This window comes from Ranitomeya imitator, chromosome 4 (assembly GCF_032444005.1).
Source record: "Ranitomeya imitator isolate aRanImi1 chromosome 4, aRanImi1.pri, whole genome shotgun sequence".
Taxonomy (NCBI): Eukaryota; Metazoa; Chordata; class Amphibia; order Anura; family Dendrobatidae; genus Ranitomeya; species Ranitomeya imitator.
In genome coordinates, this window is record NC_091285.1 from 279790190 (window position 1) to 279797536 (window position 7347).

At 47.5% G+C, this 7347-nt stretch overlaps 1 pseudogene; it reads right to left on the reverse strand.

The window, feature by feature from the left end:
* Positions 1–5878: 5878 nt before the first annotated feature.
* On the reverse strand, positions 5879–7015 carry LOC138674492 (uncharacterized; annotated as a pseudogene).
* Between the last annotated feature and the right edge of the window lie 332 nt (positions 7016–7347).

Genomic DNA, 7347 nt, shown 5'->3' on the forward strand with positions numbered 1-7347 from the left:
CTTCACATGAGACTCCCAATCATCCGAAAAGACCAAAATATCATCCAAATACACAATCAGGAATTTATCCAGGTACTCTCGGAAGATGTCATGCATAAAGGACTGAAATACTGATGGAGCATTGGAAAGCCCGAATGGCATAACCAGGTACTCAAAATGGCCCTCGGGCGTATTAAATGCTGTTTTCCATTCATCGCCTTGTTTAATACGCACAAGATTATACGCCCCTCGAAGATCTATCTTGGTGAACCAACTAGCCCCTTTAATACGAGCAAACAAATCAGACAGCAACGGCAAAGGATACTGAAATTTGAATGTAATTTTATTAAGAAGGCGGTAATCAATACAACGTCTCAAAGAACCATCCTTCTTGGCCACAAAAAAGAACCCTGCTCCTAACAGTGATGACGATGGGCGAATATGGCCTTTCTCAAAGGATTCCTTTATATAACTCCGCATAGCGGCGTGTTCTGGCACAGATAAATTGAACAATCGGCCCTTAGGAAACTTACTACCAGGAATCAAATTAATTGCACAATCGCAATCCCTATGAGGAGGTAGGGCACTGGATTTGGGCTCATCAAATACATCCCGATAATCCGACAAAAACTCTGAAACTTCAGAAGGAGTGGAAGACGAAATAGACAAAAATGGAACATCACCATGTACCCCCTGGCAACCCCAGCTGGACACAGACATAGATTTCCAGTCCAATACTGGATTATGAACCTGTAGCCTTGGCAACCCCAAAACGACCACATCATGCATATTATGCAACACCAGAAAGCGGATATCCTCCTGATGTGCAGGAGCCATGCACATGGTTAATTGGGTCCAGTACTGGGGCTTATTCTTGGCCAAAGGCGTAGCATCAATTTCTCTCAATGGAATAGGATACTGCAAGGGCTCCAAGAAAAAACCACAGCACCTAGCATACTCCAAGTCCATCAAATTCAGGGCAGCGCCTGAATCCACAAATGCCATAACAGAATAGGATGACAAAGACCAAATCAGAGTAACGGACAATAGAAATTTAGACTGTACCGTACCAATGGTGGCAGACCTAGCGAACCGCTTAGTGCGCTTAGGACAATCGGAGATAGCATGAGTGGAATCACCACAGTAAAAACATAGCCCATTCCGACGTCTGTGTTCTTGCCGTTCAGCTCTGGTCAAAGTCCTATCACATTGCATAGGCTCAGGCCCATGCTCAGATAGTACCGCCAAATGGTGCACAGATTTACGCTCACGCAAGCGTCGATCGATCTGAATGGCCAAGGACATAGACTCATTCAGACCAGCAGGCATGGAAAATCCCACCATGACATCCTTAAGGGCTTCAGAGAGACCCTTTCTGAAGATTGCTGCCAGGGCACATTCATTCCACTGAGTGAGCACAGACCACTTTCTAAACTTCTGACAATATATCTCCGCTTCATCCTGACCCTGACACAGAGCCAGCAAGATTTTCGCTGCCTGATCCACTGAATTAGGTTCGTCATAAAGCAATCCAAGCGCCAGGAAAAACGCATCAACATCACGCAATGCCGGATCTCCTGGCGCAAGGGAAAATGCCCAGTCTTGAGGGTCACCACGTAACAAAGAAATAATGATCTTTACTTGTTGAACAGGGTCACCTGAGGAGCGAGGTTTCAAGGCAAGAAACAATTTACAATTATTTTTGAAATTCATGAACTTAGATCTATCACCAAAAAACAAATCAGGAATTGGAATCCTAGGCTCTGACATCGGATTCTGAACCACAAAATCTTGAATGCTTTGTACCCTTGTAGTGAGATTATCCATCCAAGAGGACAGACCTTGAATGTCCATGTTTACACCTGTGTCCTGAACCACCCAGAGGTAAAGGGGAAAAGAGAGACAAAACACACTGCAAAGAAAAAAAAATGGTCTCAGAACTTCTCTTATCCCTCTATTGAGATGCATTAGTACTTTGGGCCACCTGTACTGTTATGACCTGGTGGTCAGGACAATAATGGACCTGGTGGTTAAGAGCACACGGAATGACCTGATAGTTACTGATAATAAGGACGAGCTCTGGGACGTGGGAACTCTGCTGACCGCAATCCCTAATCCTATCAAACACACTAGAAATAGCCGTGGATTGCGCCTAACGCTCCCTATGCAACTCGGCACAGCCTAAGGAACTAGCTAGCCCTGAAGATAGAAAAATAAAGCCTACCTTGCCTCAGAGAAATTCCCCAAAGGAAAAGGCAGCCCCCCACATATAATGACTGTGAGTAAAGATGAAAATACAAACACAGAGATGAAATAGATTTAGCAAAGTGAGGCCCGACTTACTGAACAGACCGAGGATTGGAAAGGTTACTTTGCGGTCAGCACAAAAACCTACAAAAAGACCACGCAGAGGGCGCAAAAAGACCCTCCGCACCGACTCACGGTGCGGAGGCGCTCCCTCTGCGTCCCAGAGCTTCCAGCAAGCAAGACAACAAAAAAATAGCAAGCTGGACAGAAAAATAGCAAACCAAAGAAATACAAGCTGGAACTTAGCTTCTGCTGGGAAGACAGGTCACAAGAACGATCCAGGAGTGAACTAGACCAATACTGGAACATTGACAGGTGGCATGGAGCAAAGATCTAAGTGGAGTTAAATAGAGCAGCCAGCTAACGAATTAACCTCGTCACCTGTGGAAGGAAACTCAGAAACACCCACCAGAGGAAGTCCATGGACAGAACCAGCCGAAGTACCATTCATGACCACAGGAGGGAGCCCGACAACAGAATTCACAACAGGAGACCCAGGAAGACCCCACTTCTTACCCCGAGACATAAAAAAGCCAGGCTGGAGTTTGCCAAAACTTACCTGAGAAAGCCTAAAACATTTTGGAAGAATGTTCTCTGGTCAGATGAGACAAAAGTAGAGCTTTTTGGGCAAAGGCATCAACATAGAGTTTACAGGAGAAAAAAAAGGGGCATTCTAAGAAAAGAACACGGTCCCTACAGTCAAACATGGCGGAGGTTCCCTGATGTTTTGGGGTTGCTTTGCTGCCTCTGGCACTGGACTGCTTGACCGTGTGCATGGCATTATGAAGTCTGAAGACTACCAACATATTTTGCAGCATAATGTAGGGCCCAGTGTGAGAAAGCTGGATCTCCCTCAGAGGTCATGGGTCTTCCAGCAGGACAATGACCCGAAACACACTTCAAAAAGCACTAGAAAATGGTTTGAGAGAAAGCACTGGAGACTTCTAAGGTGGCCAGCAATGAGTCCAGACCTGAATCCCATAGAACACCTGTGGAGAGATCTAAAAATGGCAGTTTGGAGAAGGCACCCTTCAAATATCAGGGACCTGGAGCAGTTTGCCAAAGAAGAATGGTCTAAAATTCCAGCAGAGCATTGTAAGAAACTCACTGATGGTTACCAGAAGCGGTTGGTCGCAGTTATTTTGGCAAAAGGTTGTTTAACTAAGTATTAGGCTGAGGGTGCCAATACTTTTGTCTGGACCATTTTTGGAGATTTGTGTGAAATGATCAATGTTTTGCTTTTTGCTTCATTCTCTTTTGTGTTTTTTCATTTAAGACAAATTAAATGAAGATAATAATACCAAAGAATTTGTGTTTGCAATCATTTTCAGGAAGAAACTGAGTATTATCTGACAGAATTGCAGGGGTGTCAATACTTTTGGCCACATCTGTATACATATTTCACTACACCTCCCTCCTTATTAACGTGCATGGGGGTTGACTTACAGGTCAGCTCCCGAGTGCGTATCTGATTCTGCCCCACCTTGGTGAGATAGGCCATCGGCATTGCCATGATCGATTCCTTTCTTATGCTGAATTGTGAAATCATATTGCTGTAATATCAGACTCCATCTAAGCATTTTCCCGTTGTCCACAACTACTCTGTTGAGTCAACTCAGTGGGTTATGATCTATGATCTGTGATCACGGTGAAGTTGCACCCATAGAGGTATGGTTGCAGCTTCTGCAGAGCCCACACAATTGCCAAACATTCCTTCTCAATGGTGTCATAAGCCACTTCTCTGGGCAGGAGTTTCCTGCTTAGGTAAAGAATTGGGTGCTCCTCATCTTGTTGGTTCAGCATCTCCTCTACCTGTTCCCTCATTTGTGCCTTCACCTCTGCTGACACCCTGTATGCAGACTGCCGTACTGGGGGACCAGTACCAGTGGCCACATGGTAAGTTGCTAAGTGTGTCCTCCCAGGCTCCCCTGTGAAGACTTCGGTGAACTCGTTGAGCACCCCCATCAGTTCAGACCTCTGACTGTGGGATAACTCAGGGTTAAACTCTGCTGACTCCAGGGACTCCATGTACTGAGTCCCAGCCCCCACATCTAGTAACAGATCAGCCTCCCACTCTTCAGGCAGGCTACAGACAGGTAAGACACAGGTCTCCCTGTCATGATGAGCCTTCAGCATATTCACATGAAATACTTTCTGACACTTTGCATGCTCAACTAGTGTCACCACATAATTAACATAATTTAGCAGCTTGTGTACAGTGTATGGTCCCTCCCATGCGGACTGTAATTTATTCTGTAACATAGGGACCAACACCCAAACCTTCTGCCCCTCCTCTGGGCCCTCAGTCTGGCATTACAATCATACCAGACCTTCTGGTTGATTTGGGCCTGGGTCACGTTCTCATGGGCCAGGTTACTCAGTTTTTGCATTCATTCTTTGAGCCGCAGTACATATTCAACCACTGAGACTCCCGTAGTTTTGGGGTCGTCCTCCCAACAGTCCTTAATCAAATCAAGTGGCCCCCTGACCCTCCTCCCATAAACCAGTTCAAAGGGGGAGAATCGTGTAGACGCCTGGGGTACCTCGCTGTATGTAAACAACAAATGGGGGAGGTACCACTCCCAGTCTCTCCCTTCAGTGTCCACAAGCATTTTCAACATTTGTTTTAATGTTCCGTTAAACCGCTCGCAGAGTCCGTTGGTTTGGGGATGATAGGCGCTGGCCACAAAATGCTGCACTTGTATTTTCTCGCAGAGGGTTTCCATCAGATCGGACATGAATGGGTTCCCTGATCGGTTAACATTTACATGGGGAAACCCACACGAGAGAAAACAGTCAGTAAAGCATCCGCCACTTTGTCTGTTCGGATGGAGGACAGTGCCACAGCTTCAGGTTATCGTGTAGCATAGTCCACCACTGTGAGGATGTACTTTTTGCCAGAGCTGCTAGGAATTGCAAGTGGCCCTATGATATCCACATCCAATCGCTGGAAAGGCTCATCGATCACAGGCAGTGGTATCAATGGAGCTTTCTGTACATTCCCAGACTTTCCAACTCTCTGACAAACTACACATGATCGACAGTAATTGGCAATATCTGTCCCCATCTTGGGCCAATAGAAGTTATGTGTCAGGCGAGCTTTAGTCTTTTGCATTCCAAGGTGTCCAGCCAGAGGAACTTCATGAGCAATTCTCAATAATTGCTCCCTAAATGGATAAGGAACGACCAGCCGCTTTTCACAGTCCCAAGGTTCTGTAGTATCCATAGGGAGAGTCTCTCTGTACAGTCTGCCCTTGTCTCAGTATACTCTCTCTTTGTCAGAAGCAGTAGGGGGCTGGCCTGCAAAACATCTGAGCTTCTCCAGACTGACATCTGTCCGCAGGGCCTCCTGGAAGCTCTGACTGTCAGTCTGCAGGCCCTGGCCTAATGTGAATGCCAGGCCCTGATCTGAAGCTGAGTCTTCAGTGCTGGTTATCAGGGACCTTGGTGGGTCTGCCATGTGAGGAGGCTCCGGGGCCACAGTATGGGCCTCCTGTCCTGGCAGTTCTGTCTGAGACTCATCCTCGAATCTCTGGGGTTGAGTCTGAGCAGCAGCCTGACTTCAGGTCACAGCTGCCACATACGTACAGTCCTATGCAGTGGTGCATTCTCCCTCCTCGCACGGGATCTCAGGTGGGTCATTTGCTTCCACCTTCCCTGTAGCATTTACTTGCAGGGGAGAAATATAGTGGGACGCCATTCTCCCCAGGTCCGTGCCTAGCAACACATTGTTTGGAATAGCCTCTGATACTCCCACTTCTCTCAATCCTTTCCTTGCTCCCCAGTCCAGGTACACACGGGCCATGGGCACGGCAGGGCTGACCCCTCCAATCCCGGTTATAGACATAGTCTTTCCTGGTATGATATCACCAGGGGTTACCATTGATGGACGCACCAGAGTCACCTCTGCCCCAGTGTCTCTGAGACCAATGGCGACTTTATTGCCAACAGTGACAGGTTGACAGTTCTCATTAGCCCTCGCATCAGAGCCGGCCACAAAGAGGACAGACGGTGGGGATACAGACGGTTTTGTGGTTGTAGTTGGGCGTTTCTCCCTATCAGGGCAGACAGCGCTAACATGTCCCACTTTGTTGCAGGAGAAGCACCAGCGTGCATCACCTAAAGAATGTCTGTTCCCCGGGACCCCATAGGAGGTGGGCTTGGGCAGCACTGGTGATCGGCCTGCAGAAGGAGAAGGGTCCACGTTTGGCTTACCTCCCTTCCAGCTGAATTCCGATGGCTTCAGCTCCTCAGGCATCCTGTTAGCCACATAACAGTCTGCAATCTTTGCAGCCTGATCCACAGTTTGTGGCCCCCGATCACACACAAATTGTCGTACATCCGTGGGACACATGTGAAGAAATTGATCATTGACCATAAGATCCGTTAAGTCCCCAAAACTGTTAACAGAAAGTCCCCTGATCCATTGGTGGAACGTGGTCCTCAAGATGCTCACAACATCCGCGTAGCTGTCAGTTGATCCACGTTGTAGGTTCCGGAACTTTCTCCGGTACACTTCTGGTGTTAGGTTGTATTTCCTGATCAGGGCCTCTTTTATTTCTTCATAGTTCCCATCTAAGTCTGGTGGGAGGCCAGCAAAAACTTCTAGGGCTTTGCCTCTCAACCCTGGGGTTCGATACTGCGCCCACTACTCACGAGGTTGATGGTTTTGCCTGCAGGTTTTTTCAACCCCCCGAAGGAAAGTATCCAAGTCTGTATCCTTCACCATCACAGGGAAGTTTTCTAGATGGGGTCACCTTGGATTCATGTCCAGGGAGGGGGTTAGCTGAGGACTGATATCCCTCTCTATTTGAGCCACCTGAAGCTGGAAAGCTCTCGCCTCCCGGCGTTCTGCAGCAGCAGCCTCTCGGTACTGTAGAATAAGCTGCAGGCGCAGATTGGGATCACTTGTAAGGCCATTTGTAAAGTAAAGTACATAGGCTCCTCAGCACTGGCATTGCTGGCACTTCCATCAGGTATCTGCTGGCATTGCTGGGTCTCTCTGAAGTGGACTCTCTCCTTGGCCAGATGTTCTAGTACTTTGCTCTATGTCCTGCTCGA